At 46.9% G+C, this 20,609-nt stretch overlaps 1 protein-coding gene across 8 annotated transcripts in view; it reads left to right on the top strand.

Moving 5' to 3' along the window:
- Positions 1 to 20,609, top strand: part of basp1 (brain abundant, membrane attached signal protein 1) — a 40,537-nt gene that overhangs the window by 13,100 nt on the left and 6,828 nt on the right. For 2 of the 8 annotated variants that reach the window (XR_015115947.1, XR_015115948.1), the window contains exons 2-4: positions 7,689 to 7,795; positions 9,374 to 9,474; positions 10,063 to 11,512. The exons of 3 other annotated variants lie outside the window; for them this stretch is intronic. The gene's annotated coding sequence lies outside the window, so the exon portion shown is untranslated. Of the gene's footprint in view, positions 1 to 7,512; positions 7,600 to 7,688; positions 7,796 to 9,373; positions 9,475 to 10,062; positions 11,513 to 20,609 lie in introns of those variants that run through there. 3 more of the 8 variants (XR_015115946.1, XR_015115950.1, XR_015115949.1) reach the window with 3 other exon arrangements.

Genomic DNA, 20,609 nt, shown 5'->3' with positions numbered 1-20,609 from the left:
TGTATTGAACATTATGACCTTTTCGACCTCGCCATCTAACCGTTGAGTTGTCATCATGGTCTCAGGTCATTTATGGACCTGGTGTTGCTTTTATTTTGAAAGCTAGAACTGCATTGGGAGTGGTTCTGCTTGTGACTGATGCAGGATCAGGAGTGACAAGAAGGACAAAACAGAAATAAAAACTAATGCCGTTGGCACAAGAATGTGTCAAATGTCTAAATGTTAAACGTTCTAAGCTAAACCAGGACGAACAGACTTGGCCCAGAAATCAATTTAGAACGTTTTTTTCTGTCACCACAGTTTCATTTAAATCCCTTTGATAGTAAAAGTGCTGCGAAACAAAAACCTGCTGTATGATCTGCAGGTTAGCAATCATGACGGGAGAAGATCATTACTGTTCTCTCACTTCTTCATGTGTTCTCTTGACCAAAAAGACTTTTTATCCTCCTGAAAGAACAAACTCGACCAAATGAGGAAGATGTGGTTATACAAAGGAGGAAGAACCTCTTCTGAATGTATCGATCAGGTTTGCTGGCAGCAGGAACTAGAGGAATCCGAAAGAGGGAAGTTAATCTGTGTGTGTGTGTGTACGTGGTTTTTGTTATCTTTTGGAGACCTTTTCTGGTATAAACACTAACCTTATCAGGACCCCTAGTCCTCATGGGGACCAAAGACCGCTCCTAATGCGGCAGAACTTAATTTATGAACACCTGGTCAAAGTTAGAGTGAAGATGTAAATTACAGTTCGTTTGAGGTTGAGGCATCAATTGGTTAGGGTTAGGATTAAGATTAGGGCTTGGGTTAGGATCGTCACGTGAATGGAAGTCCGATAGCTACGCAAACCTCTGTGTGTGAGCTCACCTTGTCCTCGGAACCTTTCAGGGAATCTTTCTCTGCCCACCTATGTCAGATTTATGGGGTGATATCAGAGATAATTCCGGGGAAGGTGCTTCATGTTTTGCTCTCAGCAGCTTCTCTCTGGTAAAGCGGATCATAAACATCCCAGAGACGTGATGTTGGGAGTTATATCCTCCATTTCTGGGCTGTCAGGCAGGAGCAGTAAAGAGGGGAAAGGATTTTGTAAGATGTCACAATTTGGACCAACAAACTGAACTTGTAACAGTTAAATCTTAATCCCAGTTGTTGCATGAATAAAACTTGTCTGCAGAGCCTCTCAATCTTGTTTTCAGACGTTTTTACATCAAATGTGTTGCGCGTTATGACGCTTATGTTGCTAAACCTGCTAAACATGGCTGATGATCCGTCACATCTCTTCTGCATCCCATGAGTTGGAGCTCCCGTCAGGGTCAGAGCGTCCGTGTGAGACTTCTTGGCTGCGCTGCTGCTCAGTGCTGAACAGATAGTTAGCATGCATCGTTAGCAAGAGGCATGCATGAAGATGATTTATGACTCGAGTGGACGCTGCAGTTTTTCTGGTTCAAGCACTGACATTCAGATTCATTTAAAGCTTGTAAATATTTTCCAGCTGGAGCGGCCATTGTGAGAGTGTCTGAGGTCACTCTGTTTTGGAAGGAGAAGCATCGGCAGAAGGTAGAGAACTTGTTCTGGGCTTTGCTGTCGATGAAGCCTCACAGAGAACAACTGGCAAGCAGAACCGTCTGGTTCAAGAATCTCACAATTGTTGTTCAGCTGACTGTGAGAAGGGCGGAGTTTCACCCAAAGTTGAGCCCTTTTTTTTCCTTCTTTTTTTTTTTAATGTCAAGAACCACAAAAACACACGCTCTTTGCTCGCATGATGGAATTGTAAGTTTGACAAGAGTAACATGGGGATGAAGTCGTTGATGCTGGTTGACGGTCTCTCGTCTCCAAACAGATTCTTGCCTCTACTAGACTGAACGGAAACCACTGGCTGCTTGAAACATTCAAACTCACGTGTAATCATGAGCACAGTTTATAGTTAATGAGCTGGAACATGAAAAACAACCAATATTGTTTGAGAATACACATCCCAGCAGAGTTCCTCTTTCCGTGCCCAGAACGTTCGCAGAAACGTCGCTTGGCTCTGATCCGTTTGGAGAAAGCAGCTGTGCTCAGCAGCTGATTGATGCTGGAGTGTGTCTGGTTCCGGGTGGAAGCAGCGGGGTCTCGGGGGTCTGTGTGGACAGATGGAAAGGAGGATGGTTTGGGAGGCTGCTGGGGGCAGGCTTAAAGCTGCAAGGCTGGTGATTGACACCAGAGAGCAAAGTGTTCTGCTCGGAAAGGATCCCTGATGGAGCGCTTAGATTACACCTACCTCCAGAATATTTGTTACACAATAGTCTGAGAAACAGAAGATAAGCAGTAATTAGACTGAGCCCTCTCACCCGACAGGACATCATCTTCCTCTGTCTGCTGACTGTCCCCAGGTCCCTGTTTGTTAACTCCTCAACTGTTGGTAACCTAGGGAACAGGGCGTGTTGTCTGTGGTTACTATGGAATGGGAAATATTCTTCTGTTCGTAACTGTGGAGATCTGGCATGATCAAGGTTGTCTGATTAAATACGTGCTTCATCTGCAGAACGCCTTATACGAATAAAAGTGGTGGAATCGACGTTAAATCGTATTTAAGTAGCTGCCATCTAGTGGCCGAAGTGATTATGACCATGGGAATGTAGGACGTCACATGACGACAACGGAAGGGGATAAAATCCGTATGTGGAGGTGGAGTTAGCGATGGATAGATTGATAGAGGAGCGACTGCGGCACGGGATGTCCGAGGCGAATGGAGATCGCCACTTTGACCGGATATTTGGATCCCGCACGAGTGCCGACGAGGATTTCTGTTGATATTTTTACGGCTATTTGGACGATATTTTCAGTGTAAAAACACACACAAATCCTATATTTACCTCACTGCTCCCAGATGACGGGCAAAGATAAAGAGATATCATATGTAGATATCTTGGGTTTTTTCCCAGCAGAAATAGTAACTTGGATGTTAAAAAACACATCTGCCTGAACTTTATTATCTAAACTTATTATTCCCTGAACCACGTCACACCACCTTCGATAAGCCTGGTCTCAGGAATGATGGTTACGTGACTCGTGTGTGTGTGTGTGTGTGTGTTTGTCAGCTGAACAAAAGTTCTTTGTGTCTTTACCAACACTGAACACCTATTCAGGATTTTCAGGTATTCTATTGTTCTCCATTGGTGGTTAAAACAAGGCAGAAAAAGACATCATGCGACGAACAAAGCATCTCTATAAGATGGTGACGTGTACACACAGCTGAGAACACACGGCCTTTCTTCCTCCAGTCCACAACACACAATACCAACGGCTTGAATCAGTTTTTAATTTGGTCCGACGTGCTGCGAGCGTAGTCCAGACAGAGGCCATGACGTGATGATGTCCAGCTCAGTGTCACACCACAGGTACAGCAGCTTGTGTCACAGGTGAGAAGTTCATCCAGGTAAACGTCGGTGTGGCTCGCTGTTCTCCTCCCAGTCTGCCTTTTTTCATGAAATTCCACAGCACCAGCAAGTGCAGATGCAGAGACGAGAGACCCTTGAAAATACACAAAGCGAGTTCTTGACAGCTCTTGAATCTCTTGTCTGAACAGCGTGTCGGTGAGGCGGAGGCGGTGGGTGGGTGGGTGGGGGATTATTGGCAGGAGCCGTGATGGAGTGGAAGATAGCGACGGCTGTCACAACAGTTTGGGAGGAGTTGCTGTGAGATGACAGAGGACCGGTCCACCCCGCCTGCACCGCCTCCGACGGCGCTCAGGGTCCATTTTAGTTTGTGGTTTATGATGCGTGTTTATGGCAGCTTATCTTGCCTTTACAGTCTGCAGTCCTGAGCAAAATGGCTGACATGTGGATGGTATATGGCCCTTAGTACAGGACCATCATGCAACAGCTCGACAGCTTGAACACGAGGAAGGAAAAACATAAACAAGATGGAACTTCAATAATGAGATTCTATCAACCAGAACAGAACGAAAGGGAACACGATTATCGGGTTCCGTTCACCTTTTTTGAACTGTTATTGAATATGCATTGAAAAATGTTGAGGCAAACGATCAAATTTTAGAAAAATATACTGAAAAATATATATAGAGAGGGAGAGAGGGAGTAACAACATTTCTGATAGAAGCTACGGTGGTGCGAACCTGACTCCGCTAACAGTGAATAACCATAAAACCCAACTCGTCAACATAATCCCGAATAATATTTTGTCCCACCTGCATAAGTTAGAAATTTTCATTTCCTACATACTTGTGGAATGTTGGTGTGAACGTGTCAGACGCTGCTGGAACATCTCAGAACTGGAACGTTTCAATTGCGACTCTGAAAAAGCAAAACATAAAAACCTTTACTCGCCTCTGCAGTTGAGAATGAAAAACTGTCCTTCGAGCGGAACTGTGAGCTGCAAGATGCAAGATTATCCTCTTTGAGTGTGTAAATTAAAGATATTGACTCGTGCAGGTTTAAAAAATCTCAAAACAAAATGTGGAATTAATAACAAATGTAGCTTCAGAATATCACCATGTTCCCAACAGACCTCCACATGAACCCTGTCAGCCCTCCCTTATAAACAGCCTTTCTACCTCAATAACATATCGCTGACTATTAACGCAAATATGTAAACAGCAGTAATTGAAGCCTGGAGCTCGTCGCTTTTTCCTTTGAGTGCAGCTCTGGACGCTGCCAACTGGCACCCTGCCTCCCCCCTCAAATCACGCTGTGCTCGGGTGTCCACTCTATCTGAATTAGGAGGCTGCACACTGGGGCCAAAACACATTCACCAAACACAGCACGGGAGCTGCCATCCCCCTGGATTTATCATGCCAGTGTATGAATATTGTCTCCTGGTTTCCTGAGCCGAGGTGTTGCAGACGGTTGCTGGTTCTTACATTTATCCCTGCTGTCAGCGAGTCAGGTCTACTTCCTGTCTCATACTCTTGAATGCTGCACCATCCTGACTTTTCCCTTTTTTTCATGACAAAATAAAAATAGAAAAAGTGAGTCTTAACTTCCAGGTGAGCCGCTAATGTTAGCAAATCAAGCATGCCTCTGTTATGACTGATATGCACTCAGATTCCGGGGTCTGACAGGAAGTGACTAAATGTGGCGTCATCTTTGGTTGGTTTTTCAAAATTGTACTGTGAGAAGTTCTTACATTAAATAAAATTGCCTTGCCTTGCCTTGCCTTATGACCAAAGTTCACCTGCAACAAATATCTGACAGTGTTTAGAAATATCGGATCCTCTCCGTGTGACTGCTCCTGCGACCACGCAGGCATGCTAACGCTACTTCCTTCCGCTCTACTTACTTCCAGCGCTTGCAAAATTAGCATTCCAAGTTAGCCCGGTTTCCTGCCCTGGAACCATGTCCAAATTTTTCTGGTCCTCCACTTTAGTGCATGGCTCAATCGTAGCTTGGCAGCATCATTGTTTGCCATCACCGTGGCAACCAGACATTTGCTGATTGTGTTTAATGATGACACTAATGTGTCTACGTTCCTCGTAGACGCCGACTCTGTCTCATATTCCAGTTCGCATGTGTCAGGTTGACGGTTGAACCCAGGATGAGTGACTTCACCTCATTTCAATACCTGAGGAGTAAAATTCCACGTCTCTCTTTATTTATGTTGTTAAGTTGCTTCAGAAGAAAAATGGCGACTGACTGAAGCAGACAAATCAGGCTAAACCACATTTTTGGTGACCTTCTTTATATTTCATGTTGAGGTATTTGTAAAGTGGCCTGTATTCATGCGCCCAGCGCTTACCTTTTTTCCCCGCGTCGGGCTTCAGCGTGTGACCCAACACGGTATTTTACTCTGATGGATTTATCATGAATCTATAGGATGTCTTTATTTGGTCGGTACTTTTGAGCGCCCAGTTTGGTAATTTTGGTGATCTGTCACCAGCAAGAAGAATAAAGAACCGGCGAATGGGAGAAAATCTCCACTGAAATCTGGAATCACCTGGAAGAGACCACCATTTCCTGCTGACTTTCAGTACTTGACCATTTTTACACTCAACACATTTTAGCACACAACTTTTTTTCCTCGCTCTCTCTCCCTCTAAAAAAGGAAACCAACTTTATAGAGACCGAGCGCTTTGTGAGCCTTCTGGGCGCCAACTTCCGGTCCTGCTTTGTCAAATCAAGAAGCGATGACTTGTGTAAACTTTTGACCTCCTTCCATGATGTGGGTGAAAATGTTCCCGAGTCCTCAAACATACTCTGACTTGATGGAACTCAGCTGTTTGCAGACGTTTGATCAGAGAACCTCAAACAGACAGAAGTTCACGTTCTCCCCCGACATACACAAGGAATCTGTTGGTTGCTGTGTATTGCGCAAGTCGTGTTTTCTAACAAATCAGTTTGCTGAGATCTTGAGTTTCCTCTGATTAAGAAACACGTGGCTGGTGTGTGATAAAATATCAGCATGTGATGACCGAAGATAGAGCCGCTGTCTTCCTGTTTCAGACTGCGCTCGGAGTCGTCCGTACTCCAGACGTGAGACGCTGACGCGCACGTGAGTCACGAAGCACAGCAGAGACACAGCAAAACTACATTTTAGTGTCTTCCTCATCAAGAAATCACCCTCCTGCGCATGTCCTGCGGGGGGGCTGCAGTCAGAGTGAGTGTGTCTGCTGGAAGCTAAGAGATGTGTCCTGTTATTGACAGAAAACACAGGAGCTCTTAAAAAGATGAATCGCTTTCACCACAGTAGGAAAATCACAAGTTAAACTTGAGATACTCAGGTCATTTCTTGAAGCCACAGCTTCCTCCTGTCAGCTGGCTCTGATTCACACCTGACAGGCAACTGGAGACGGGACGCTGGATCCGTCCAGGTCATGCAACGACCACCAAAATTGTCGGGAAGACCCAGTGGCTCTCTGGGTTGATGGCAGCCAGCTCTGATCTTCCTCTCCTGGAGGAATTTGTTCTACTGCCATCGAGTTTCAGGCTCTCCAGGATAAAGAGCCTCAGGTATAAATGTCCCTGTGTCTTAAGTGCACTCAATGCACTCTATTAGCTTGAATACCTCAACCTGACTGCACTTCATTACTGCTTCCATCCCAGAGGAGGAAGTAGTTCAACAAATGGGCGAAGTCTCTTCTTCTTTTTTTCCCCCTGGCTGTCTACTGTTGTGATGTCACATGTTTTCTTGTATGGACCGTCTGACCTGACCTGACCTGAGCGTGTCAGTAGCGGCGGTTGTGACCACGCCGCATAATTTCTGCCATTACATCAACTTTACATGAGCAGGCTTTCAGCTCAGTTAAACTCAGTCAAATTAGTATCTGGGAAATTAAACTGGTTCAGAATTCAAGTCCTGAAATTGTCACAATTCAAAAAGATTGGATGGAATCTGTCGTCGTGTTTCTAGACCGGCTGATTGTGAAAACTTTTCTTGGATAATACGCACAATACACAGTTCGTCCACTAGGCTGTTGTGACGAGGACGCTGAGGTTTCACGCCACAGCCACCTTTTATAGAGCTGGAGTTCAGTGGAGACGAAGTCAGACGTTTGACTGTGACTTCGATGTTATATTTCAGATTATCGCATAATTTTTAAGTATCCAGCATTCGCCCTGAAATATCCAGCATTGGTCCGACTCCAAATGAATTGGAAGTGGAATTCAGGTATTTGTTCCTCATGTGGTAGTTAGTGCTGCTATTTTCAGGAGGAAATGTTCTGTTTCATGTGGACATGCTGCACTTTCTATTCCCAGAGACTCAAGAGTTCCCAGAGGACAGCAGTCCTCCGAGGATTGGCCGGCTATTCTGGGATAAACTGTTTAGGAGCATGAAACCACATAAGTTTAACTTCCATGAAAAGGTAAATAAGTGCTTTTCGATGAGTTGCTGGTGATTTAGAGCCACTCATTAAACAATAGATAGGTCGCACTACCAGAGAACTTTCTAGACCAAAGTTGTCGTATCACCGTTCACTGGGTTCATGAAAACCGGGACAGGAAAGAAATACAAGAGTTAAGGAAATCCACTGGCTTGTGTCCAGGATAAATGTTGGAAATCACATTAACCAAACAGCGTGGCAAGAAAGCAAACAGACGATGGCTCAGCAGCTTCGTCTTCTTCAAATTAAAGTGGGTTTGTTTAAATCTTGGAGGAAGGAGCTGACAGCCAACATCCACAAACACACCAGATCCTTCCCGCTTCTCTTCATTAACTCGACTTCCATGTGGCATTTCAAGCCATCGGCCTTGACCTTTTCTGTTTTGGTCATTAGACAGTGTTGCTGTCATTACAGCCGTCAGTCAGACGGCTGCAGCCAACACGTTGACGAACTCCTGGTTAGCGTAGCGTCGCAAGCTAAAATCCTCGCCACTACCACTTTATACCACTAGAGGCAACAGTGAGTCGCTGCAGCGTCACGAACTGTTTCCATGTAATTGTGTGTGTTTGAAGCAAACAGTGGAAGTGTACAGGTGGGAATAAAATAGGTTACATAATGACGCCAGAAGATGGCAGTATAGGCAACAGGTGATTGTAGCAGCTGGAGTCGGCCAGTTATCTGAGTATTGTTCAAAATCTCACCTCGAGTGAGTGGGAAAATTGTGGAAAAAAAACAAAATTGTGGCAGTTTTTTTGCAGGTAGCAGTTCAGCCGTATCCACTTTTCTGAATGATATTATTTAAAATGCATTGATGGAACTACAATTCCCTCTCAGAAAAACAGAAGAGCGCAACCCACAGGCCATTTAGTGTTGAGGGGGGAAAAAGAGACTGAGTAAGATGGACGACATGATGGCTCCCCAAGAGTAAAGACGTCGAGTTAGAGGACCTGACGGAGCCGAACCTCCTGGTCTCATTTTGGGAAGTTGTCATGGAGCTGAAGCGGCTTTGCTCTGTCAGTTTTTGGTGGAGAGGTGCAGGTTTCAGGTACGCGAGCAGGCAGCTAAAGCTAGCTCGCTATCGTCCTCTGCTGCTTCTGGCTCCGTTACCGTCCCTCGGGCCTCCACAGTGAAGCTCCTGAAACTCTAAATGTTTCCCCAAGTAACTTCAAAGCTCCTTAAAGGAGAAATATGATACTTCTCTCCTCTGTGTGACTCTATTCTTTTTACATATATCTTCATTTTCTGCCTCTTGCTGCTGCTCATTGAAGCGATATCGTGCTGATTTGGAGGCGCGTCGTCATACCCAAGAGGTTACAGCGTGACATCAAACGTACAGTTCTTATTTGGCTTCCCCTGCAGTTCCACGTCTCCTCTGTAGGAAACTCCTGATGAGAATTTAAATTGAAATTCTTTGGCGCAGCTGAGATGGGAATGATATGCAAAGGCATTTCAAAAGGAACGTAAGAGAAATATAAAAGCCAAGTGCTTTTGGTTGGTTTGAAAACTTTTTGACCTTGACGTGACTTTTTTTTTTTTTTTCTTCTTCACTGTGACTTTAAGGGCGGTGGAGTGATTTATGACCAGAGAGCTACACCGTGACCTTGGCTGCTGCTGCTGCTGCTGCTGCATGTCAGAAACGGCATCAGCTAAAAGCCTTAAAGGTAGAATGTGGTGCAGATTTGTCCAGATCGCAGCGTGACATTTACCAGGTGGCATAAACGCAGCGTTTGCTTTTGGGGGGGGGGGGGGGGGGGGGCAGATGAGGCTTTTTATTTCTAAATAGGAAGAATAAAGTCATGAAATCTAAACAGACTAGGGCCTTTGTTTACGAGGTGATAGACGATGAGAAGTGTTAAGTTTCTGTCAGGAACGTTCAAAGTGGAGCTGCTGAAGAGGCAGAAGTAAACTCCCCCTGGCTGCTCTGATTTTCGGTTTGACTAGTTCCCTTAAAGGAACATGACAACTTTTAGTGAAAGTCTCCCAGTGTCCATCGTCCCCAGAGCCAGACAAGAGGATAGAGACCTATGCTAGTTAGCTTAGCACAACGAATGGTAGTGGTTGGGAAGTGTTAGCATCAGCTAGCTCAGGTTCAGGATGTTGGTTAGTTACAATGGAGCTGTGGAGTTGCTGCTTCAAATCACTGCATCCAATCAGGAAAGTAGTTCCGGCTACGTGTCTGATTCTGACACTACAACTTTGAATTCACAACCTTTGTCGTCATTGAAATCTACTATTGTTTATTTTTACAGGGCTAAATTAGAAGTGTTTGTGGCAGTTAGCTAGCTGCTACCCACCAACCTCAGAACGACCAGTAAACACGAAACAAGAAAATACTCACAAGTCCACCAGTAAGAGGAAATAAAACCAGTATGATGAATGCAAGTTTCCCCACATCACTTCCCTTCAGCTGCTCTAAACATTCCACATCTATGCCACATACACATGTTGGTGTCGGCGTCTTCACAGCTCAAGTCTGCAAGTCAGCTTAACCACACTGCGGAGGTCATGTGACTGTTTCTCAGACTGCTGGACGCTACTTCAGAGGTAACTCATCGTGATCAGCTGAGGAATTCACTGTATTCATCCACTGGTGTTGCTGATAAACCGCAGGATCCAGACTTTGGCCACAGCAACTGTCTTTATTCTGGATCCCTCACATCTGTGCCGGAGGAGGATGTGATGCGGCTCTAGACCTGATGCTGCCGCTGCCGCTAGCTTTCATCAAGACAGCTCGCCAAAATGCGTCGGTGCTGCTCTGTGACCAAACCATTGGGTGGCAGCTGGGTGCAGATGAGCAGTAGTACAAATACTTTGTTGCTGTTTTAAGTGGATTTGTCAGTTTTGATGCATGACACAAAAATAATATTAAAAAATGAGAGGGGTTAGAGAACTTTTTGGTCGCAATGCGCTAAAGAATACAAAGTCGCCTGATGACATGAGTGACAGCAGGACGAGGAGAGGAAGACTTCAAGCCTGTACTTCCTTATTTTTACTTGTATAGATAGGTTAAATCAGTACTTTGACTTTTTTGAGAGTAACTGTACTTCTGCTTGTAAAATGAATGTGAGTATCTTTGTTTAGCTGACAGAGAGAATCTGACTGTGTGGTTTTAGGAATCCTAGTGGAATAGAATCTGAACAGCACCGAGGCAGTAGCCATCACTCATCAGGTCCATTTACAAACAAACCGGCCCGGCCTCGAACTGATGACGGAGACAGGAAACACGACCTTGACTTGAGGCCACCAGCTGATTATTGAGACTGAAGCAGAGTGAAGGAGGCTGGACTCAAGGCTGCAATTCACACCTGCTGCTCCTGTAAAAGCACCAGAAACCAGGACCCAAACTCTTCATTCATGTCTGTCGAGGAGCAGCCCCCCCACCCCCCGGGCGTCTAGAACAGCATATTCTACATCGCATGTCCTCTCGTAAACAAGTGATGACTCATGAGGCAGCCTTGAGCGGGGGGTTGTCAGCTGGTTTAACATCAGGAACTACATTCCCCCCCAAACCAGAGGAACCTCATCTGGATTGACTCAGTTTCCTTTTTTGTTTGGGGCTTCTCACAAACTTTTACCTGTGTGTGTGTGTGTGTGTGTGGGGGGGGGGGACTGTAAGTGTAGAGTACATTAATAGATGCAATTAGTTTTTTATTCTCTCTGGGAAAACCCATCAAATCCAAACTGCACTCAGAAAACCAACATTTTGAAAGTTGTTAGATGGTTGTGTCGAGGACAGACGTGACAAAGAACGAATTCCTGTTTTATACGAATCATCATCATCATCATCATCATCGTCGTGTTGTTACTTCCGCATTGCTTGGATCTGTTTATTCTGATTAAATCTCAGTAAAATCAAAAATGGAAGCGGCTTCGATGAAACTCAGCAGCTATGACACCACCACCATCTCCACTGCGGTTCTACAGGCACACCCAACAGGAAGTTGGCATGTCAGGGGTGAGGTATTGTCGTAGTCCAACAGGAAGTGACCATCTTCATGGTTCCTCCACCAGAAGCCAGTGGGATTGTTGGGTTTTGGACGCTTGACTCAGGAAACATGCTCCTCTGTCTCGGTCACGGTCGATGACAGAGAGAAACGGAGAATCTCAATGGACCGAACACAAGTCCACTAGACTCTAGTCTGGCACCCCGATCATCTGTCAGATTCTCTGCCCTTTAACTTTTCACCTCTTTGATGAATTATTTAGAGAGATTCATTATTTACCTGCAGCTGGAGACTGAACAAAGCTCCTGGTTTTCTAGCTCCCTCATAGACGATCCTGAACTTTCAACTCCTCGTCCTCTCTCTGCGTGTCTGTTTGCTGGAGTTTATGTGCCATAACAGACGGCCTCTTCGTGTTTCTATATGGCAACCTTGAAGCTGACGTGTGCGTGTGTGTGTGTGTGTGCGTGCGCGCTCGTGTGTTTGTGTTGGGGGCTAGAGGTCCCATATTTCTCACACACACACTGTCAACATGTCTCATTGATAAAGAGTGTGTTCAGTCACTACATGGAGCACCCAGATGGAGCTGCCAGTGAGGACATGCTCTGAGTACGAGCCCACACTTAAAATATACGGCAGGAAACGTTATTTCCCACCTTTCATCGTATCTGATACCATATAAGAGAGGCGTCACATGTGAGTGGAACTGCCAGGGAGTCATTTCCTGTGTCTGGGTCCCATGGGTTTCTCCACCGCCCTGCCCCGCTAGTGTCAGTCTACTGACTCTGAATGTGAATGTGACCGACTCTTTCACCTCATAGTCGCAGACTTTAAATAGTAAACCCATTTTGACGCATCGCATATCTTCAGAACATTCTGACTCAAATAATTTTTCGATATATGAGTGGAAAAGTAGACCCAGCAATTCTTCAGTCTGTCTGCCTCCCTACCTTTACTGGCCTACTCATTTGAGTTTCTTCTCCTTTGGTTATTTTCACGTTTCGGGAACTATAGATATACATAGGATAATGTGCGAGTGAGTCACAGAGTCTGAAAGCAGTCAGGTTCATAAACTGTGGAGACAAAGATTCATTTACCGTCCTGAGATTAATTCACAAGCATTCATTGATCAAACCGTCTGTCAGGATGATGGAAAACCCGTCACATCTGTTGAAATATTTAGGGAGGTGAGGTCGCCAGCTCTCCTCTCACAGCTGCTGCCAGTCTCCCCGTCCGCATGAATCACTCTGACCTCCCATCCATCAGTGGACACCGGCTCACCTCCCGTGATCCCGTCCACGTCCCTGAGAGACGTCCTTGCTGATCTGGACCTGACGGCGCTCCCTCTCCCCAGATGGCTTCAGGAGTGTCATACGGGAGCGCAGAACGGCGAGGGAAGTGTAATAAGGTGACCAGACAGATGGTCACAACCGACAAAAATAAAAGACTCGATGTATTCATGTGCTGCGCTCAGACAAACTCCATTATAACCTTTTTTCGGTGGGGGCCAAATACTTGTGGTGCCCTGAATACCTGGGAAAGACTACATCCTCGTTTACTAATCCAGCGAGCAGGCCGGCCCTTCGTAGCAACACAGCAACAAGCTAGACCCTGTCACACCAAACTGATGCGTTGTACCGGGTCGGAGCTCCTATGCCGACGCGTCAGTCAGTCAATGTGTGTTTGTAAGCCTGGTCTGAGAGCTGCGCTCCTCTCAGTGCATGGTTAGCATAGCCATGCAGTGTGTGGGTGTCGCTCAGGTCGCGTACTGGGTTATTAAAAGGTACCACATAAGAAATGGGGTATTCCTGGTCCCTGCTGGAAGGTGAGGGCTGTTTGCTCCCAGGGAGGGAGTGTCTGCCCCATATGGGTCGAAACCATATTTACCTTTGAAGTTCACGTGTGTTCAGAGAGTTTTCTTTTTTTCTTTTTTTTTATTACCTTCACGGGTAAAGTACAGGTGTAGCAGAGCTGTGAACGTGATGGTGTTTGCTTTAACGCTCTGGTGAGGAGATGAACCGCTGCGGTACAAACTGAGATTCCTCGATGAAAAGAAGAGAGCTTCAAATGGACCTCAAACGTACAGACGTGGAAGTTGTTGGGGACCAGAGACGTGATCGAGTGTCGCGGATGTTTGGAGACGCAGGAGGAGTCGCGGCCACTTGTTGATTCGTGACTCTTGCCATTGGTGTTTTAGTAGTTTAGTGGATTACAGGTGTGCCGGCGTGTCGGTGAAGTGGTACTGAGGTGTCCATCAGGACTGGGAGATGTTTTATGTTTATTATTTACCATTAATTGATTTGACCGAACATTTTTATGATCGTACGTAGTCTGAAATGTCACAAATGCTGCAGGTGTACTACGTTTAACTAAAATGACAATGTGATGTACCACAACATGGAGCGATAAAACAAAAGACATTTTTCTCTGTCAATCTAAACTGAACCTCGTACTGGACTGGAAGATGTTTTGTTTGTTTGTTTGTTTTCATAATTGTTGAATATTTCCAGGCCTTGAAATTTCCATTTTCTGATTCCCAGACTTTTCCAGGTCTGACTATCTGAGGCCTGCATGTGTGCGCTGAGGAAGCTCTTGCATCCCTGCAGTGTTTCCTCCAGTGTTCCCACTTCATCTCCCAGTCCAGGAGTCACTCAAGGTTCCGTCCTGGACGCTTACTTTAGAAGGTTTTTGAATTATTTACGAATGTACTCAAGGGTTCCTGCAGCCTTCTGTGTCACTGAGGTTTTTCCTCATTCTGCTGCGAGTAGTTGAATCAAGTCCTTTGCACTCTGTCTGCGTAACATTATGACGTGACATGACAAATAGGGAATAATTTAGTTTAAAAAGACCCAACAATTCTCCAGGAGTGGCCACTTGGTGACAGCAGCGACGATAAACTGCCTGATGCCATATATGGACTGTCGGCGGGCGGCCATGAGCCTCGACCAGGAGGGGCTGAGAGAGAGTGAGAGTTTTGTAGTCAGGGAATGTCTTGATTTGCTGGGTCAGATTATGTTCGCTCCTAACAACTTGCTGTCGGGAGCTGTGATGGAACCAAACGGTATTAACTAACAACCTGAATGATTTGGACAGGTTACTGTAGTTGGAATAAGGCTGATTACCTGTTTAAGCTAGAAGTACGCAACATAGATCATGGCTAGCTTAGCACTGGCGCAGATCTAACTTTGATCAGTCAACAGCATGTGGATCAGGGAACAGGAGGTTTCTTCTCAGTCGAGATGAGGCCAGCACGGCCACAGCGGGAGGTTTAGTTCCCCTCAGATAAAGTTTAGATGCTGGCACAGCGACTACCACAAATACCAATAACCATAAATGAGTCCAGTTACTGTGTTTAGGTGTCATTCACCGGTTTGAGCGGGTTTCTGTTCCTCTCGTCAGACGTTGCAGCCGTCGATCCATCAGCGCGTTTTCAGAGCTTGTTTGGTTGGGTTGCGCCGTCAGAGAGATGTTGTGGACGACCACGTGACCAACAAACCTGGAATTCAATCGTTTTCATCCTCAGATATTTTTGAGCCACAGGGAGAGATAGAAAACATGGCTGAAATTACAGTAGCATCCCTTAGAATGACGCTCAGACTACAAAGCATGACCCAGGTCGTGTCAGAGGTTCACACCGGCAGACTGATGCCAGCTAATTACATGTGATGGTGGCGTGTTGGTTGGTTACATGATGAAACAATGTTTATCTATCCTGAATGCCATCAACAGGTCGTGAAGCCATGAGGCCTCATGAAATTGGCGCCCCGCCTCTGAGGACCTGCTGGGCGAGCCGCATCATGCCCCTTCACGCACGTCTCACACGGATACAGTCTGAGGATCGGTCCCTGAGGGTTTAGCTGTTATTAGCGCTCATCCACCTCAGGCCCTCCGTCTGAACAGCTGATGTCTTGTGCCGCCATGTTGCCATTCGTTCAGCAAAGGCGTATAAGAAGGCCAGAAGTGCCTGGTCAGACACATCCATCTGGTCTGGTCTGAGGTTTCCTGCAGCAGCAGCAAGTTTTAGTGTCAACAGCCCTGGAGCTTTGGTGACGAGCGTCTGGGTTCGTCCCCGGTGCCACTCCGTCTCTCATCAACTAGAGAGCCCGGCGCCATGGCCGCCATCTGACAGGCTTGATCACTCACTTTAACCACGGTGGACATGTATGATGGTGCAATCAGGTCTGGCTGGTATTCAGCAGCTTTGTAGACGCTCCCTTTTTAACAGTAAAGGCAAAAAAACTGTATGGCAGAACAAATGCTAGCCCAGCTGGGGGCGCCGCACATTGTAGAAAATATCAAGGAAGAATACAGCTGATCCACCTTAAAGATCAGTCCTTCTGCGTTCCCATCAGGCACTGCTCACTCGACACCTGCACAGCAGGGAATTGTGGGTGTTTTGCTGAAGGTTGGAGGCACCTGTGTCTGGTGGGGCTGACCTGGATGTGTCAGGACAACAATAGGAAACAAAGCCAGCGACTCGGCTCCATTTCACCGTAAAATGAGTTGAGATGATGGACGTCAAACCGGTGACGATGGTGTTCTGGCTGCAGCTGCTACAACAGGGTGGATCATCAGACCATCACAGGCTTGATCAATAACTGTTCGGTGACGTCATCATTCGAATTAATCAACAGAACTGATTTCCTGCCCACTTTCGATTGGCTGTAGATTATTAACACATTTCTCGCTCCACGGTAAACAAACAAACAGTTAATGTTGAGTGACTTAATGTGAAACAACAGCCATCAAAAACCTGCTGCCCGACACGAGTCACGATCCATTTGGCAGGAATTGAACAACGGCCTCCCGCTGCAGAGTCAGTGTGTCGGTAGATGAACATCTGCGCGCCTCCAGTCTGACCAACATACTGTCATGATGGTTGCTTATTCACACGCGTTATGGTCGTGAAGTAAAGCTGTTCCAGAGGAATGAAGAGCTCAGTTGGTACAAAGAGCAAAAAAAAAACGAGTGGTTCGAAGTCTCTCTTCTTCCGTTTTAGCAGACACGGAGGTCATGTGAGCGTCTGAGGACGTAAAATGCCACTGACTCCACAGAGACAGACTTCATCGCTTTCACTTCTGTGTGGTTTTGTCTGCCGCTGGAGTGTTCAGTTCCTCCCGGACCTGGAGATATCTCCCCTCGCCGCTTTAAGCAGGACGCGCCGACGTTGCTGCACTCCAACTGAAACATCATCAACAGGAACTATTTAGAATTTCTTTAATAACAGGTTTGATTTTTTTTTTTTTTTTTTGCCATTTAAATTCTGAGCCTCTGAGAAATCATGACTGGAAAAACAGGTTCTTTGTTACCTCTGACATTTAAATCACTGACAGAAATAGTTTTCCCAGAAAGGCTTGTAGTGTGTAGTACTACACTGTCTGTCTGACCCCGAATGCCACGCTCACGGTGCTGCCGCCGCTCCCTATCGGTTCACTTAAACCCCAAGTGAGTGGAGCAAAAGTTTCTGTGTCGTCCATCAGCGTTACACCGGTGTTAGAAGATGATGTGCGCACAGACCAGCAGCTAGCTTAACTTTAGCTAGGGTGAGTTAGCCAGAGTGGATGGAGGAGCGTCTGGGAGGCTGCTGTCAGGATCCGTGATCTCCTAAATTTAACAGAGACTGAGGGAGAACGAGTGGCGGGAGAGTAGGATTCATCCTTACAGCAGGTGTGAACGAGTCATGTAGCGTCCGAAGCTCATGCTCCGCTTCACGCTCCCGTTAACGTTTACTTTCGCTGGCAGCTGGACTGTGAAGAAAAGAGCAGAATTCCTCTTCATGCAGTTATGTGCTTGTGTCCTTGTCAACAGTGGGTCGGGCCAGTCAGCATCATTGGAGGGGATAGGGGGCGCTGTTTAGGTGAGAGTAGAGAGAGACTGTTGAGGCTCCCAAAGAGGCTAGCTGAGATGCTGATATAGCATCAGATGTGAGGAGCATTTTTTTACTTTGAAAGAGGAGCAAAGAGCAGCACTGAAGCCTTGCCACCATGGAAACCATGTTGTCACTCTTCCACGACCAACTTCAGCTTCCACGTGGCTGATCGACGTTGATTGACAGATGCCCCGTCCACTCACCTGCCTAGCATTCGTGTGTTCTTGTCCAAAGGGTTTGCGCGGAGGAATCACTCATATAAAATCAGCGACACACAGCCGGCAGCACTTGCTGACTGTTGGAGTGCTGCTACTGATCCTGGATCAAGCGGATCCTTAAATCAGGCTGGAATCAAAGCGTCGATTTGTCAAGGGTACGCATTTTAAACTACGACTGTCATCATGGCGTCCAGCGTGTCGTCCCACAGCCTCCAGTACATCACATCATCCAGCATCCACTCTTCTCCTTCAAACTCAAAAACTCAGGGCCTGTGTGTGTGAGAGTGTGTGTGTGTGTGTGTGTGTGTGTGGGCCAGATTTTCTGCTCCAGTTTTCCAGCATGTCCGTCTGCTTTGCTCTGCCTGCTGCAGTTTGGTGTAACAGACTCGTCCTTAATCAGCCAGCTGGAGGCAGTGGGACGAAGCCTCGTGCTGTCGATCTCGCCGGGAGGAGAACGCGCTCACCTGGACTCTGTTCTGCTGGTCACATTGACACTGTTCGTTGGTATTTGAAATTGGTAAAGTTTTGTTTTCCTTGCTCAGCGCTCTGCTGTCAAACGGTGAGCAAGTCCAGGTGGGTGCGAGGGGGGAAATGTTTATTTTCTGTTGCTGTTTATGGTTCACAAATTCGGTTTAGTTGGTTTTGTACATTAAAAAGAAGCACCAACAAAAGGGAGGACACTACAGAACCTCCAGAATAATAATAACATGATAACTGCTGTTTCCACCGAGGGGTTTTAAGTGCTGCCAGAGTCCAGACTTCGTCCCTGAATTTAGACCGTAGAACAGAATCATAGCTCCTCTGTGTCAACCGTCAGTTCCAGGATGATTGGCCTCCAGATTAGCGACGTGGATATAATGACATTAGAACACGGATAAAAAGCTGTGTGCTTGTGTTCGTAATGCGCCAGATGGGGGCCAAAGCTGCCGTGTCATGGAGGTGACTGACGGAGCGCTGACACAGCAGGAGCGTCAGCCAGCCGGCCTGAAACAGTAACCGAGGCCGCCGGCGAGTCGGTTCGTGAGCGCCGGGTCAGTCTGACGAGACGCATTCAAACGGGGGTCAGCGTGACTCAGGAGCCAAAGCTGCTGGACGAGCCCTAGGTTGTCAGCCAAGCGACGCCGTCACAGACTCTCGTCTTGATGATTGTTCATCGTCTCACGCCAGTATCGTGTAACGTGTCAACCAGGAGGGAAAAGACTTATGACAGCAGAGGTCAGTGAGGGACTAACTCAAAGTTGCCGTGTTCCTCTGAGTAAAGTTTTGTGATGTAGGTGCATGGAACCTTCGTGCTGAGCCTGGAGAGAATTACACCGCCCCCTAGTGTTAGACATGCATAGAAGCCGAATGGCGCTAATAGAGTAGGTGCCCTCGCCGGTGCTCAGGCCCTACATCCAGAACAGGAGGTCTAGAACAGATCAGACTGGTTCAGTTTTAAGTCTGAATTGTGGCCATGAGACAGCAGGTAGAGAGCAGGTGTGTTTTATCCCAGGAGAGTCACAGCCAGAGCCTTTACTCCGGTATGCAAATGTGGAAGGAAAAGTGCTTCATGACAAGATCTAAAATAGGCACCCCAGTCGTGTTCCTGGCTCCTGAAACCAGCCGCCACTCGGTTCCTGCTGCTCCGCCTGTCAGGTTGATTCACCATCACACGGCGGCGCTCAGCGAGTGAGTCGGAGCTGGATGAAGAGTCAGGCAGCGACACTCTGAACCTTTAACGTGTCATCTTGGATGGCGGGGACACCGAACCTGCCAGGCTGCCCTCACTGCTGCTCCAGGGCCAAAGATGTCCCCAGACCCCCACCGCCACCACCTCCTGGAGACCTCCATCTGCCTGAGCAGAGGGCTGGCAGAGAGGGATCAAAGTCCGGCAACATAAAGGCAGAGATGGAAAGGAACACTGGAATCTTTTTACTCCCACTTTTATGTTTGTCACAACACCAAACGACCAACCAGCATCCTTCGAGGAGACGGGGGAGTGGTTGAGATGCGGCGACAGTGAGACAGCTTGGTTCGAAACAACAACCGCAGCTCCTGTTGAGGTTAGCATAGATATGCTGAGAGGAAAGAGCCTCCCAGGTGACTTGTCTCCATGGAAACCATGTTGTCGCTTTTCTGCCTTCTGACTTCGGCTGTTACATCAGCTCGCTGATCTGACCAGTTGAATCGTCCAATCACCTGCCCAGTATCTGCAGTCAGGTTCTAGGGGGACGATCAAAGAAACAGTCAGTGAGGCGAAAACCTGGACGTCATTGTGGCCGCTGCCGTCTCAGATGCGTCCGTTGGTTGGTTGATTACATGTGCAAACAAATGGGTTGTCACTTTGTGTCCGTGTCAAGAGAGAGATGGTGTCGGCTGCAGAGGAGGGAGAGGAAGGACTGAAGTTAGGTTCAGAGAAAACTGGATGATGGAGGGATTACTGGAGAGAGGAAGCTGGTGAGACAGGGAGTCGAGCAGCAGCGACGTCCTCAGCTGACCGGATGGGAGCCTGGTCGTCGATTAATAACCTTGTGAACTCTTGGCCAAGCGCTGCAGCGATCAGTCGAGGAGTTTGTTCACTCAGCGGCCCGTCAGCTTGAAGGATTGAGGTTCAGCTGCTGAACACACAAAGAACGAACCAGACCTGCACTCTCAAGAAGAATAGCTGACCCAAGACGGGCGGAACCGAGGTGCCCTTCTTAGTTAGTAAACTTTATTATCAAGTAAAAATCAAACTGCTAACTGGTGATGAAGCTTTGGCAGTAGAGACTCAGTAGAGCGCCTTGGTC

The sequence above is a fragment of the Aulostomus chinensis genome, chromosome 5 (genome assembly GCF_037954235.1).
Source record: "Aulostomus chinensis isolate RoL2024-O1b breed Wild chromosome 5, RoL_Achi_v1.0, whole genome shotgun sequence".
Taxonomy (NCBI): domain Eukaryota; kingdom Metazoa; phylum Chordata; class Actinopteri; order Syngnathiformes; family Aulostomidae; genus Aulostomus; species Aulostomus chinensis.
Note: the sequence above shows the minus strand (reverse complement) of the source record. Positions and strands in the feature narration are given on the sequence as shown.